The 17,399-nt window shown below is 32.7% G+C and overlaps 1 long non-coding RNA gene across 1 annotated transcript; it reads right to left on the reverse strand.

The window, feature by feature from the left end:
* On the reverse strand, positions 2,483-16,776 carry LOC110270466. The gene is made up of 4 exons (XR_002360031.1): positions 16,625-16,776; positions 16,356-16,527; positions 16,122-16,280; positions 2,483-2,939 (listed from the first exon to the last, which is right to left on the reverse strand). It is a non-coding gene; the product is annotated as an uncharacterized LOC110270466 (long non-coding RNA).

Here is a 17,399-nt window from a genome sequence, read left to right on the forward strand (position 1 = left end):
TAACCTCTTTTTATTATGACAAAAATATTCTTTTACCGTAAAAATTAAAATCAAATACTTCTAAACTAATAATCTAAAAAAAAATCAAAGTCAAATACACAGAAAAAATTTTAATTGTTCAAAATATGAAAAAAAAAATTCAATTTATTCATCACGATCGATATTCGTTTGTATAATGCGTTGTTAGTGTTACTGCGTAGCCCAATTCTCTGAAGCCCCCTAATTGCATAGCTAAATACAACCACAGTTCTCACAAGTTCTGAATATTATGAACCGTACTATTTTTTCAACAAGCTTCTCTTTTTCATAAAAACCACACCATTCGATTGGTTCTTCTGCTAATAAATTGAAAAAAAACGTTTGATTGAATAAAATGGCAAATGTGCTTTTATCGTGGCGAAGAAAAATGAAGAATTGAGTTTTTTTTTTCAAAATGTATAATTAAGAATTTGTCTTTTTATACAAATAATTAAGGTTTTGTTTTGATTCTTTAATATTAAAAATTATATTTAATTCATGTGATAATTTTTTATTAGTTTATTTTTTTTATCATATTAATACATATTAATTAGTCATTAAGCAGGAAATAAATAAAAAGGAGAAAAGTAAGAAAACGAGAAAAAGAAAAAGTATACCTAGATGACTTTTATTTTGGATAAAGATGTGTGCATTATTTTCATGAATTTATTATCCTTTTTTTTTGTCAAAAAAAATTATTATCTTTTTTTTCATAAATTTATTACCATTTTACTCATATTGCTCATTAATCTTTGATCAAAGTATGGGGCCTAACGTATTATTGGCAAAACAGATGGCAGAGGAGAAGCCCAAGTATAAGTCCATTCCAAAGAAGGTATGAAGCCAAAATCGTCGAGTGGAAGAGACGGGAGGACGTGGTCGAAGTGTTACCACAGTGGTAATTCATTTGTCTTATGAGTAATTACATTCGGATTTAAAATTTAGTAGAGATCAAGAATGGATAGAAATTTTAAAAAATGTAACATAATATAGCTGCATGCTTTGCATTGCAGTAAAATACACATATCAACCTGCTGATGAAACAATCAGTTAGAATTTCTTTTGTATAGTTGTAGAGTTAGTTTTGCATAGCTGGCAGGTTAGTTAGTTTGTTAGATTCAATTACTACATCACTAGTTAATTATTTATCTTTTTTATTTTGTATAACTATATGTACTATATATAACATTTGATACAATGTATGGATTGAATCATTATCAGTAATAGTGATTTAGTATTCACTAAAATTCCTTTCTTTCTTCATCTCAATCTCGTTCTACTCTCTTTTATTTTCTCTGATCAAAACTACATCACAAGCCTTCCTCTCTTCAAGTTTGTTGGTGTCAGTTACTTGAATTACAAGTCTGATACCATTTCACATGGTGTCAGAGCCTTCAAGTTCAGAAATAGCAGATCACTCACCAGATCCAAATGCAAACTATTCATCGAATTATGCTGCAAATTTTGAAAAATTCACTACTTTCATGCGTCAATTCTCGTAGTTTCAAGCACACATCAGAAATCCAACTCCTCTTCTTCCATTTTCAATCCGATCAGTCTTTATTTTTTTCATTCAGAAGAAAGTCTTGGAACTCCTCTAGTTCTACTCTAGCTAACACCTCAGAATTATTAACAAGTGGTCGCATGACATGATATGTGGAGAGCACTAGATCAAAGAATAAAGTGAAGTTTTTTGATGGATCGATTTCGAAAATCATTCCTTATTGTCTTATTTTTTGACGAATTTTAAATTAAAATTTGACAAAAAAATTTATTATTAGATCACATCGGACAAAAAAAACTTCAAAAAAAATTAATTACTGTTAAATTTCTCGGATCCGATCCAAATGCAACCACATTTAATATCAAAAGATCTTTATTTTGTAACAATAACTAACTTTTGTTGCAAAAAAATAACAATTTAATTTATAACAGTTTAATATTTTCATACAAAATATTTATTATAAATGCTTCATTTTTTTTATAGTGGTGACGAAGCCGAATATAGAATTTGAATTACCATCGAATTTTACATCGGATTAATCCAATGATAATGTCATGTCACTAATAAAATGTTTGTTTCGCGTTACCATAAAAAATCATGGATGAATGAATAAAGGCATCCAGTACACGATTGCATATGATAAATTGATAATAGATAGAGGGAGGACGTTGTGAAAGAAAACAAAGAGTGCCGAATGCCGATCGATGTATATAACCATTCTTAGAATGCAGCCATTTTCATTAAAAAGCGGATTTTATTCCACGTGTCTCTATCACTTTGCACCGTAGCTTAATAGCTTAGCTTAGCATCCGCTATGAATTTAGGTTATCTGTCTTTTTATGGGCTTATCTCGTAAAGCAAGATAATATTATACTAGCTATAAATCAGTTCATCTCTTTGCTCAATAGTGTTCCTGGGATCATAGATATATGATAATCTTCCAGAAATCAATTTCACTAACTAATAAAGTAACATTATCTTTCAACAAAAAACAGAATCAAATCTCAAATTTCAGCATTCAACACATCTATACAATAGGCAAAGACAAGATCTTCAGGTTAATACATTAAACCCTAAAACCTTACCTGCATTGGCCAACAATAACATGATCTCCTTTCTTCACACAGGTGCACGATGATATATGTGCAGGAATATTCGAATGTCTCTTCTCATAAATAAATAAATAAATAAGCAAACAAAGCAAAATCAGATCATTACTTACATCTCTTCAGGTGTCCACATACGAAACAACAACAACAAATAATGTGAAAAAACTAGCCACCTAAAAGTACAAAAGGATAATTTCTCCTAACAATGATAGTCCTATTCATCTTAGCACTGTGACAAGTTCCAGCTAAGATTCGGCCACAAATGGAAACAGTTCCAGTAAAGGGGCATTTATTGTCAATATAGGTTCCTGTTTTAGAGAAAACACAAGTCAAAAGCAATTGTATAAGAGGCACAGGTAAAAGCATTTAGATACAGGGCAAAATAGCCAACTCTTTTGATAATAGCCAAGGATTTTGATATGAACAAATACCACCGAAACGAACAAGAGCTTTGACCAAAAACATCATAAATCATTAGTTAATATTTGAATATTTACAGGAAAAAAGGAGCTTTATCATAGTTAATTTGCTAACTTCATACATAACTAAAATGAAAACGAAAATGATGACTTAAAAAAATTTTCAAGGATACTCAAGGCCTACCCTGTAACCACCATCAAACATTGCTCGAAATATATCTAACTTGACTAAATTTGTTATTAGAATTAGATCTTAATTGTTTGTACGTAATAATATATACCCTAATAATGCAGATCAAAACCGATTTAGATGCCTTGGAACGAACCAAAGATGAAGAAGCAAAGAAAATTAAAAGCCATAACATCGAATTTGACTTCTATACCCTAGTAAAAATTGCATGGAGTTAGCAGTTAGCACTAAAGGTACATATATATCCAACTTAATAAACAACTAGAGAACTAGCACAGGAAATAGGGAAGAATCTCATCAATCCATGTCAGTCATGAAGAATCCACTGTTCTCTTAGTGCCATTAGAGTTTTGGGAGTAAAATCTAACACACTATGCTTGATCATGAGCATTACTTCGGATCAAGTTATAGACACTAATGATGAAGTTATCATTTCATACTTGGGATCATTGCCAACAAACCAAAAGTAGTTTAAGCTGAGTGATTAACATGAAGTCAATGAAAAGCAAAGAGATCCAAAGAAAAAATAAAATTTCAGCATGATAGAAGATTACTTCCTCCTTGCAGTATTTTATATAACTTTGATTATACATCAACTGAGGGTGCTTGGTTTTGACTTTTTTTTTTAATAAAGAAAAAAACAAAACAATTTTATCATGCTCTATTAGACACATGTGACTTGTCCTTCAATAAATTCAATTTTGCAACAGAAATATGCATAAATTAAACCATTGACTCATTGATGTTAAATGTTCATGGACTACAACAAAAATTAATAAGAAAAGATAGCTCTAATATATCAGTCTAGAAAAAAAAAATAGTTCTGCATATGCATTCTTTCAAAAATCACTAAAACATTCTCCCAATGTCAACAGCTCTTTAGAATTTACTCAGCGCAACAAAATTATTACAACTTCACAAATACCAATTTCATTATTACTATTTCTTTTTTCAACATTACCTTAGGTACGTCAGAGTACTCACCAAGCTTAATCACAACTTCTTTATTTGTTTGAATATTAGTTTCTGCACAAATTTTTTTGAAACAAATTAATCTAAAAAATTTGAGCTTGTGGAGAAGCTCTTCTCAGCAAAAATTTTTTGTTTTCTATCTCTACTCTTCTTAATAAAACACCTCTTAGTAGCAAGATCTCTCTCACTGCATAAACAAAAAGAGAAAATAGAAACAACAAAAATTAATAAGAAAAGATAGCTCTAATATATCAGTCTAGTAAAAAATAGTTCTGCATATGCATTCTTTCGAAAATCACTAAAACATTCTCCTAATGTCAGCCGCTGCCGTTGTAGTTGCCATCACGGTCAAAATCATTATTGTCATGTTGTTGTTTCATTTATTCTTTTTTTTTTTTTTCTTCATCCTCCTTTGTTGTTATCATCGTTATTATTTTCATCGTCTTTATTTACTTCTTTTTCTATATATGTTAGAAAATTAGAGCACGGAAATTTTAATGCACAACACATAAATTTTGGTGTACAGTATAAAAATTTTTTAAGAACCACATATTCAAAATATTAACACCTAATCAAAAAAATAGGCACAACACAAATTTTGTTGAACAACATAAAAATCTTAGTATATATATCATAAAAATTTTGGTGTACTAAAATTTTTAGAAGACTACATATTCAAAATATTTAAAAATTTGTTATGTACAAAAATTTTTGTACTATCTATAAATATTTATGTGTTATGTGCAAAAAACGAAAAAATGATGACATATGTGAACTTTTTTTCATCAGCCTTAGTTTGTACCAACTTGATTATACTTTATTACAAAAATACTTGTACATATAGTCGTACCATAAAAAAATATCACGGACAACTTTAACAATTTATCCATAAAATAAAAAGGTGCTTGTTTGAGTACAATCATTAATTAATGGAAAAGTATAGGGTACCAATATATTATCTGTCAACTTATTGTCAACAATAATTAATTATTATATTTTAAACACACGTATAAGGAGACACATCCAAAAAATATATATATATAAACACACTTTCATTAGACACAGCTATAAAAAAGACATTTTTGTTAGACACATCCACAAAGACACTTCCGTTAAACACAGTCATAAATAAGAGTTGGCAGAAACGATGTTGATAACACAGCGGGATTGCTAATTAATACATATCAATATAGTAAAAAATAAATCAATAAAAAAAAAAATTCAAAGTCAAATACACAATAAAAATTCCAATTGTTCAAAATATGAAAAAAAATCCAATTTGTTCATCACGATCGATACTCGTTTGTGTAACGCGTTGCTAGGGTCACTGCGTAGCCCAATTCTCTAAAGCGCTCTAATTGCATAGCCAAAGGCAACCATAGTTTTGACGAGTTTTGAATACTATGAACCGCACTTCTCCAACAAGCTTCTCCTTTCCATGAGAAACACCACAACACCACTTGATTTGTTCTTCTGCCGATGAATTAAAAAAAAAAATTGTTTGATTGAAGATTAAAATGGCAAACGTACTTTTATCATAGTGAAAAAAAATGAAGAATTGAGATTTGTTTTTTCAAAATGTATAATGGAAATTAATATAATTTATGTGATAATTTTTTATTAGTTTATTTTTTATCGTATCAATACATATTAATTATTCATTAAGCAGGCAATAAATAAAAAAGAGTAAAGTAAGAAAACGAGAAAAAGAAAACGTATACCTAGATGACTTCTATGTTGGATAAAGATGTGTGCATTATTTTCAAGAATTTATTACCCTTTTTTTGGTCGGAAAGAACTTATTATCTTTTTTCCATAAATTTATTACCATTTTACCCATATAGTCATTAATCCTTGATCAAAGTATGGGGCCCAACGTATTATTGGCAAAACAGAGGGCAGAAGTGAAGTCCAAAAGTGCCCACACATGTATAAATTCATTCCAAAGAAGATAGAAGCCAAAAACGCTGTGTGAAAGAGACGGGAGGACGTGGTCAAGGTGTTACCATAGCAGTAATTTATTTGTCTTGTGAGTAATTATATTCGGGTTTAAAACTTAGTTAAGATCAAGAGTGGATAGAAATTTTTTTAAATGTAACATAATATAGATGCATGCTTTGTATTGCAAAATAAAACTTAAATGAAGCAAAATGCACATCTCAATCTGATACAACAATCAGTTAGAGTTTCCTTTGTATAGTTGTAGAGTTAGTTTTGCATGCTAGCAGGTTAGTTAGTTAGTTTGTTAGATCCAATTACTACACCACTAGTTAGTTATTTATCTTTCTTATTTTGTACAACTATATATACTACATATAACATTTGATATACATTGTATCGATTGAATCATTTTTAGTAATAGTGATTCAGCACTCATCAAAATTTCTTTTTCTATTCATCTCAATCTTGTTCTACTCTCTTCTATTTTTTCTGCTCAAAGCTATATCACGAGCTTTCTTTTCTTCAAGTTTGTTTGTGCTAGTTACTTGAATTACAAGTCTAATACTATTCACGTGGTATCAGAGCCTCTAAGTTCAAAAATAGCAGATTACTCACCAAATTCGAATGCAAACAATTCATTAACTCCGCTGCAGATTTTGAGAGATTCACTACTTTCATGCGTCAATTCTCTTAGTTTCAAGCACACATCAGCAGATTCAACTCCTCTTCTTCCATTTTTGATCTGATAAGTCCTTATTTTTTTTATCCAGGAGAAAGTCCTGGAACTCCTCTGATTTCACTCTAGCTAACACCTCAGAATTGTTACTAGTGTCTAGTGGTTGCATGACATGTGGAGAGTACTGAGATCGAAGAACAAGGTGAAGTTCCTTGATGGATCGATTCTGAAACCAGTCGAAAGTGATCCTACTTTCGAAGCATGGGACAAGTGCAACAATTTTCTTCTCTCTTGGATCAACCTCTCTCTCAGTCATAAGATCTCTAAAAGCGTGATATGGATTAGTTCATCTCTGAATTTATGGAACAATTTAAGGCATCGTTATTCACATGGAGATGTTTTTCAGGTAGGTGAGTTGAAAAAAGAATTCTATGCACTCAAACAAGGTGATCTCTTGGTCACTTCTTATTTTACAACATTGAAGGCTGTTTGGGAAGATATAGAAAATTTACGTGTCATTCCTAGTTGTGTTGCTTGTATGAGTGGTTGCTCTTGTGGATTAAAAGTCGTTCGAGATCATACATTTGAAGAATATGTTGTTAATCTTTTTAGAGGTTTGAATGAAAAATACTCCACTATTAAATCACAAATTATGCTTCTGAATCTATTATTACCTAAAATCAACAATGTGCTAGCTATGCTGACTCAACAGGAATGACAATTAGATTGTGATTTGTCAGATAGCAAAATTATAACTAATTCCTTGGAAGTGCAAGCCTCAAGAAGTGGTTCATTTCTAATGAGAGACCGAGACTGTAGGAGAAATACCGGTAGAGGAGGTACTCATAAATCCTATGGTCGAGGCTACACTTCCAAGCTTTGTAGCAACTGTAATTAAATTGGTCATTTAGAAGAAACTTGCTACAATAAAAATGGCTTTCCTGCTCACTTAAAGCAGTGAGTAGCTAATTAAATCAGCACTAAAGGGACAATTGAGAATTCCAATGCTAAGATCACTAATTCTGGCTCGGATGAAAAGAGTAATAATACAGTGCTTGTGTTAACTCTAGATCAGAAGAAAACCTTACTGACTCTCCTCCAATAACTACTCATACCAGCTTCCATTAGTGTTAACCACATCACTTCTTTAGCAACCCTTACTCAACCAAAAGGTAGACATTTCTTTAGTATGTCATCAAATTTTAATAAAACCTCTTGGATACTTGATAGTGGAGCCACTGATCATGCATCTTACGTTCAAGTATCTTCTAAAATTTTCTTTTACATGAAGCCGGTATTAGTAAATCCACCAGGTGGCTCTACTACCACTACAAATATTTGTGGCATTGTGTAGCTTTCAACCATTTGATTCTCACCAATTTTTATTCATATCTCACTTTAAATATAATTTGATTTTAGTGTCTAAACTCACGAAATCATTGCATTGTGAATTAAAATTCACTAATTCTTCTTGTGAGATATATGTACTCCCATCATTGAAGATGGTTGGGCAAGCTAACGTCATTGATGACCTCGATGTGATGAATGCTCAACCCTGAAGACTAATTACACCAGCAGTTCATATACTCTCAATAAATCTGATAGTGCACCAGAATCTAGGAGCCTTATAGCATGCTAGACTAGGTCATTTACCATACAACAGAATGTTAACAATGAAATATATATTTTCATTCATCGAGTGAATCTCATCATCTCATGTTTGTGATTCTTGTCACTTTACTAGACAAAAAAAATTGTCATTTTCTATTAGTAACACACTCATCAGCAAGTGTTTTTGACTTGTTACACATAGATATTTGGGGATGAGACTCAATTTTATCAACTTGTGGTCATAAATACTTTCTCACTATTGTAGAAAATAAAACAAAGTTCACTTGGATTTATTGCATGAAATTGAAATCAAAAGTTGCAAAATTTGTGCAAAATTTTGTTTAACTGATGCACGAATTTCATAAAACTTTGAAATAAATTAGAACAGATAATGGAATGAAATCTAAATGGATTCTTTCTACAACTCAAAAGAAATATTGCATCAAACATCTTGTGGTGAGACTCCTCAATAAAATAGAATTGTTGAGAGGAAGCATTAACACATATTGAGTGTTGCAAGAGTACTTTTGTTTCATGCTAATGTTCGAAAATATTTTGGCACTATGATATTGGTGCGAAATTTATAACCCACAAACTAATCAGCAAGCACACCGGGTCGTACCAACTAGTACCTCAAGTGAATGAGGATCGATCCCACGAGGATTGATGGACTAAGCAACAATGATTGAATGATTTACTTAGTTAGACAAACAGAAAAGAGTATTTGGGTCTCAATTGCATCAAACAGTAAACTCAGAAAATTAATAAAGCAAGCACTAAACTGGTGTGAAGAATATATGAGTAAAACAGTTAAGGTTTCAGAGATGTTTATTTTCCGGATTAACTTTTCTTACCAACTACTTTAATCATGCAAGATTCAATTCATGGCAAACTATATGTGACTAAACCCTAATTCCTTAGACCTTTTTAGTCTCCTCTAACCTTCATCAACCGCCAATTCCTTGGTCACTTGATTCTAATTAGAGGGTTAAGTTCAATTCTAGTTTATATGCCACAGAAATCCTAATTACCCAAATATAAGAGGATTATATGTCACGTATCCCGTTAAGTCCAGAAAATTAGTGATTTAGGAGAATATGTTTTCAAGCTATTGTTCAGGTAAAGAGCTTTTCCAAGTTTTACAAGAACTCAAATAGAATAAGGGTCATACTTCTGTTCCAGCTAGATTCATAAGATAAAGAACGAAAACAATTCTTGAAATTAAAATCAATACATGAATTAAAATAGAAAAGTAATAGTATTAATTCATAGAATAAACAGAGCTCCTAACCTTAAAGTGGAGGTTTAGTTGCTCATGGTTCAGAGAGAAAACAAGGATTTTGTGAAACTGTAAAGTGCGAAATCAGGTAAGAGAGAAGAGAAGCCCCCGAAGGGCTGAAACTTGAGGCTTCTCCCTTCATATGGCGCCTAACTTAGGAAATTCCAAGTTAGGCGCCACCTTGGCTGAACGCAATTGTGGAGTTTGTGGTTCTGGTGCCTAACTTGAGAAATTCCAAGTTAGGCGCCACCTTGACCGTACCAAATGGGGGAGAAGTGTATACTATTATACATCGTTGGAAAGCTCTGAAAGTTAGCTTTCTAATGCCACTAGAATAACATCGATTGGACCTCTGTAGCTTGAGTTATTCCTATTGGAGTGCAGGGAGGTCAGGATTGACAGCATCATTCACTTTCTTCTCTTTTTCTACAGAAACTCCATCAAAGTAGCATCCATAGTGGCTAAAAGATATTTAAATATTGATTAAAATAAAAAATTTGAATACAAATTTACTAGAAAAAGATAGAAAAGATGCTCACGCATCAGCTATGCAATATTCAGTACATTTAATCAATAGATTGTCAAACACTTTCTTAAATCATCAAACTCCTTATGAAGCTCTTTTCAAAGCTAAACCAGATTTAATTTACCTCAAGGTGTTTAATTGTCTTATTTTGCCACTACTTTAAGTGTTGGTAGAAGAAAAATAGATCCAAGAGCTCGAAAATGTATTTTTCTTGGATATCAATCATGCACAAAAGGATCCATTCTGTTTGACTCAAAAACAAAAGAGATTTTCATATCAAGGAACACTAAATTTTATGAGCACTATTTCCCTTTTAAACAAGTGACAAGCGATCTCTCTTTCATGCATCAACATCTATCAGAGTTATCAAATTTTGACCCTTTTGCATTTTACTATGATAGTTTCACACATAATACTTCTACATCTCATCATAATCATAGCACACTAGCACTTCACACTATAAACACTGTATTAGATTCATATATTAACTGTGCATCACCAATGGCATCTTTTCATGACATAATTGACTTTGCATCATCCTTAGCATTAGAACCAACATCAGCACAAGCACTATTAGAACATACATCCACTAATATTGTACCTCCACCTGTTGTACCGATTTTGAGAAGGTCTGAACGAGAAAGAAAATAACTATCTTATCTTAAAGATTTTCATTGTTTTCACATTTCATCACCCAGAGATCCAATGAATGTTGCCCAATTATCTTTAACTTGTAAGCATCCTCTTTCTCATCATTTGTCATATGCATTATTCTTTCCCAAACACCTAGCCTTTACTTTTTCTTCATAAATAACTCAGACCCCAAAACACTACTATGTTGAGGCTATCATGCATGATTGCTGACGGAAGGCCATGGAGGCAGAACACATTGCTCTCGAGCAAAACAAGACCTGGATCATCGCTTTTCTTCTTCCTGGGAAGAATGCAGTTAGTTATAAATGGATTTTTCATACGAAATTCAATTCGGATGGCACTATTGAAAGGCACAAAGTGCGACTTGTTGCCCAAGACTTCACTCAAATTTTCGGAGTAGATTACATTGACACCTTTAGTCCCATTGTGAAAATGAGCACTGTGAGAGTTCTCCTTGCCATTGCAGCAACAAAGAACTGGCACCTTCATCAGCTTGATGTGAATATGACTTTTCTTCATGGTGACCTCCATGAAGATGTTTACATGAAGCTCCCAAAGGAACTGTAGTGTTCAAATCCCAAATTAGTTTGCAAGTTGACAAGGTCTTTGTATGGCTTGAAGCAAGCTAGTCGCAAGTGGAACAACAAACTCTTTACTGCTCTTGTTGAGTTGAGATTCACTCAATCTAAAAATGATCATTCATTATTTACTAAATCTAACAGTACCAAATTTACAACCATCCTTGTTTATGTGGATGATCTAGTATTGATAGAGGACGATTTGGATGAAATTCAAGCTATTAATATTTTCTTAGATGATAAATTCAAGATTAAAGATCTTGGCATCCTCAAGTTCTTTATTGGTATGGAGGTGACACGCAACAGAACTAGAATCGCATTATATCAGAGGAAGTATGCATTAGACTTAAGCACATATTATGGCTTACTTAGTGCCAAGCCAGCTTCTACGCCTATGGAGTATACTACTTCCCTATCTAAGGACTCAAGTTCTCCTCTCTCTGATGTAACCATGTATTGTAGATTGGTGGACAGACTTCTATATCTTACAAATACAAGACCAGACCTTAGCTATTCGGTTGGGTGCTTATCTCAGTTCATGGATTCACCCACTGATATTCACTTAACGGCTGCTTATAGGGTTCTTCGGTAAAGCAATCCCTAGCAACAAGCCTATTTTTTTCACTCAACAATTTCTTTAAACTCTCTGGTTACACAGATTCTGATTAAAGAGCTTGTAAAGACACTAGAAAATTTATTAGTGGCTATTGCTTCTTTCTTGACCACACTCTCATTTCTTGAAAGAGTAAAAAGCAAGCCACAACTAATGGTACTTGTGAGCTCATTTGGTTACTCAAGCTGTTAAAAAAAATCAACATTCACCCTCCTCTTCCAGTTGACATTTTTTTGTGACAATAAATATGCTATCTACAATGAATCAAATCTTGTCTTCCATTAAAGAACCAAGCATATTGAGGTAGATTGTCATGTGGCTTAAAACAATTTAAAAAAAAAGTTTTTAATCTGAGGCACATAGTCTCTAGTGAGCAATCTGTGGATCTTTTTACTAAACCTCTTGCTCCTAGACCATTTTCTCACTTACTTTCCAAGCTAGGCTTACTTGATTTGCACAAACCAAGTAATACCAGCTTGCAGAGGGATGTAACATAATACAACTGCATACTTTGCATTGCCAAATGAAACTAAAATACAACAAATTAAATGCACATCTCAACATGATGTAGCAATCAATTAGAGTTTCTTTTGTATAGTTGTAGAGTTAATTTACATAATTGGCAGGTTAGTAAGTCTGTTGGATCCAATTACTACATCACTAGTTAGTTCCACTAGTTATTAGTTATTTATCTTTTTCTATTTTGTACAACTATATATACTGTATATAACATTTGATACATTTGATACAGTGTATCAATTGAATCATTCTCAATAATAGTGGTTCATCACTCATCAAAATTCCTTTCTCTCTTCATTTGAATCTTATTCTACTCTCTTCTATTTTCTCTGTTCAAGGCTATATCACGAGTTTTCCTCTCTTTAAATTTTCTCGTACCAGTTACTTGAATTACAAGTCTAATATCATTTCACAAAAAATGTTGTTTGTGTGAATGTATAATATATGTGAATTTGTGATGTTATAATGTGTAAAATTTGGAGTTATATAATAAAAAGTGTTTAATAAGAGCAATGTGCAAACATACAAGTAATAGGTGCATGTAAAAACTAGGGGAGACATAACGTGCATATATAGATTTTGGTACTAGTACTTAAAAGCTGATTTTCTGCAAACGTTAAGGTACAACAAAGAATAAGAATTATCTCTACTTCCATATAACAGAGATGGAGAGCAACAGGATTTTATGGCTGGCCAGAGCAGGAGAATAAGCAACTTAGTTGGGAACTCCTCAGGTTGTTAGAAAGAGAATCAAACATGCTTTGGATGATATTTGGAGACTTCAACTAAGTAATGGGACAACGTAAGAAGCAAGGGAAAACTCGATAACATTTTCACAAGTCCAAGGATTCAAAGAGGTGGTCCAAATGAACGAACTATTGAATCTTGGCTTTGTGGGAAACTCTTTCACTTGGACAAATGGACAAGCGGGAGAGGACAATATCCAAGAGAGACTGGATCGAGCAATGGCAACTATGGAGTGGAAAGAAGCATACATGAAGATCATTATACAACATTTGAGCCGTTATAAATCCAACCACAACCCTATTTTGGTGGATATGATGGGTGAACAAAGAAGAAGAAGAAGGAAGACTACCCACAAGTTCATATTTGAGGAATGTTGGCTAGGTAATGAAGAATGCGAAAAGGTGGTCAAAGAAGCATGGGACAGCAGCGAGGGAACAATTGAGACTAAGATAAAAAATTGTGGCAGCCGATTGGACAAATGGGGAGAGACTAATTTCGGAGACATTCCAAAAAGGATTAGAATTCTACAAAATAAGCTCCAACATCTAAACACTGAAACAGGAGAAAGGAACACTTTTGAAATCAAAGAGGTAGAAGTAGAACTTGATGAAGCACTTAAAGAAGAAATTTGGTGGGCTCAATGATCAAGAATCAATTAGCTCAAACATGGGGATAGAAACTCCAAATTCTTCTACTAGAAAGCATCACAAAGAAAGAAAAAAAATTATGTGAAATCAATCAAAGATGATATGGGGGTAAGCTTTGAGGATGAGAAGATGGAGGAGGTGATGGTGGAGTATTTTGACAAGCTCTTCATGTCGGAGTAGGGAGAAAGGAATACATGAAGCGGCTGATATGGTAAAAGGGAGGATAGATTCAGCCAAGAGAAAACTCTTGGACCAAGAATTCACAACTGAGGAAGTCCTACAAGCACTTAAACAGATGCACCCTACCAAAGCCCTAGAACTAGATGGAATGTCGGCTCTCTTTTACCAGAAAATATGAAAAACGGTTAGTAACGATGTTACTTATCAAATTCTTAGAATTCTAAACCATAATGATGATCCCACACCCATAAATGCAACAGATATTTGTATGATCTCCAAAATTAAAAACCCTAGTCATACTAAAGATTTTAGATATATTTCTTTATGTAATGTAATTTTTAAACTTGTTACCAAAACAATTGCGAATAGACTCAAACAAATCCTTTCGGATATTATTGGAGAATTCCAAAATGCTTTCGTGCAAGATAGGCTAATTATAGATAATGGTTTGATAGCATTTGAGATTTTTCACTACATAAAGAAGAAAACAACAAGTCAAAAAGGATACATTGGGCTAAAATTAGACATGGCAAAGGCTTACGACAAGATTGAATGGCCTTTCCTAAAGGAAGTTATGGTTTCTTTGGGTTTCTCATCAAGATGGGTTAATCTCATATGGAACTGTATCTCATCAGTGTCATTCTCAATCTTAATCAATGGTATACCAAGCAAGAACTTCAAACATTCTAGAGGACTAAGGCAGGAAGACCTACTCTCCCCATACTTATTTGTTTTATGTGCTGAAGTTCTCTCAAGACTACTAATCAAGGCTCAAAATGGCAAGATAATACGAGAGATCAAAGTAGCAAGACAAGTACCACAAATAAATAAAGGAAGTCCTTATCCAGTACCAGACAGTTTCAAGCCAAAGAATCAACCTTGATAAATTAAAAATCTCCTTTAGCCAAAACGTACCAACTACTAGATAAAATCTCATCTAAGAGTGTCTAGGGATAAAGGCGGTAGAGCAACACTCTAAGTATTTGGGCCTCCCTACATTTTTTATTTTATTCAAGAGAGGATTTGGAAGAAACTTAAGGGTTGGAAAGAAATATACCTTTCAATAGTCGAAAAAGAAACTCTTATTAAAGCAGTAGCACAATCCATTCCAACATATATAATGGGTTGTTTTCAATTACCCAAGAGCATATGTCAACATATAGATGGTACGATTAGAAAATTCTATTGGGGAAGCAAAGAAGAAAAGAGGAAAATTCATTGGATCAAATGGGATAAAGTGTGCAGGGAATGGATTTTTTCAATTTTTTTAACAATTGAGGGAGTAAAGTGTGATCTCTCATCATTAATTTTATAAGTGGGACCAAGAAAAAATATGAGAGAGAGAACAATGAAGGGTTAGAGATCACACTTTACTCTCTCAAATTTTTTTAACAATTAAGAGGATCCATTCCCAACTGTGCACCAGTAAAATGGAGGGAGGCCTAGGATTTAGAATTTTTGAAGCATTCAATTCAGCTCTTCTAGCCAAACAAGGGTGGAGGCTCATGAGAAAATCAAACTCCCTAGCAGTAAGACTAATCAAAGCCAGATATAACTCAAGAACTAACTTCCTGAAGTTATCAACACACACCAATCTATACTTGGAGAAGTATATGGAATGCAAAGAAAGTGCTACAGATGGGAGGAATATGAAAAATTGGAGATGGCCGATCTATTAAAATTTGGAAAACGCCATGGCTACCAAATCAAAACAGATTCAAAATTTGGAGCCCAATAAATTTCTTAGGTAAAGAGACTACAGTGAGAAAAGTGATGAATGATGAAGGGAACAGATGGGATTTAAGAAAAATTAAAAACACATTCATAGAATTTGAAGCTCAACAAATCCTACAGATTCTTCTATCAATTATAACATAACCAGATGAATTTTATTGGAGATTTATAAGAAATGGAGAGTTCAAGGTTAGGGATGCATACCATAGAATTATGAAAGAGCAGAGCAATAGATATAGGAGCGAAATCTCATTAGACCTAAAAGAATCCAAATAGAAAAGGCTTTGGAAAGCGAAGGTACACCTCAGAGCAATCAACTGTGCATGGAGGCTGATGAACAACTCACTGCCAACTCGATTGAATCTGTAAAAAAAAAAAGGAGTCAATTGCACATCCCTGTGTCCAAGATGTTGGAAGAAAGAGGAAACCGAGACTCACCTCATTAAAGATTGCGAGTTTGTTAGAATTTTTTGGTATCATAGCCCCTTAGCCATACGATCATCAGAGCCACCTAGAGTCCAAGCTTGTGAATGGATTGAGGAATTGATGAAAAATTTAGATTCACTCTCGCAGGATCTTCTTTGCACAAGCATGCTAACTTTTTGGCAAGCTCAAAACAGGCACATGTTCAATGAGGAGAACTGATCCCCAATTGAAGCAGTGAAATTGGCAAGAAAAAATCATGAAAATTACATCAAAACTCATACCTTTAATTTTGATGGAATCATAGAATCACCTCCTGAAACTATAAGCACTGAAAGTTGGAAGAGACCACCCACCACAAAGGTAAAATTTAATATTGATGCCATCAATATTGATGATGGAGTAATAGTGGGTATTGGTGTAGCACTTAGAGACACTAATAGAGACTCTCTTATGGCATCACATGCAAATCTTTTTTATCCATTCAATTCCATAAATCTGAAGCACTTGCATGCCTTATGGGCTTAGAGAAGGCCCATAAATGTTGTTTTTTTAATGTAATTATTGAGTGACAATGTTGAAGTCATTCAAATTTTTAAAACAAAAAAAAAGTCCATAAAACTTATTTTAATTCATTTATTAGTGATTGTTTAAATTTAGCTAATAGTCTTAGATCAGTAGAGTACTCTCATATAAAAAATAGTAATAGAATAGTTTATGAATTAACTTAAATAGTTCATACTAATTTAAATACAGTATAGATGAAAGATACATCTCCGTTTATATAATTTGGCTTATTTAAATATCATGGGTCCTATTCATAAAAGAATGCTACCTCTTTATATTGTCAAAAAAACAAAAACAAAGAATAAAAATTAAGAAATTATTTCATCTTAAATATTCGTAATAATATAAAGTTATGTAATTTACAAATCGAGAAAACCTTAGAAGCTATCACCCGAAATTCAAGTTAAAAAAACATTTGAAAATAAAACAAATATAGAATATAAAATTTAAATATTAGAGTTAAACTTTTTTTTTTAAATTAAGAGTAAGACT

This window comes from Arachis ipaensis, chromosome B03, assembly GCF_000816755.2.
Source record: "Arachis ipaensis cultivar K30076 chromosome B03, Araip1.1, whole genome shotgun sequence".
In the NCBI taxonomy this organism is placed as follows: Eukaryota; Viridiplantae; Streptophyta; class Magnoliopsida; order Fabales; family Fabaceae; genus Arachis; species Arachis ipaensis.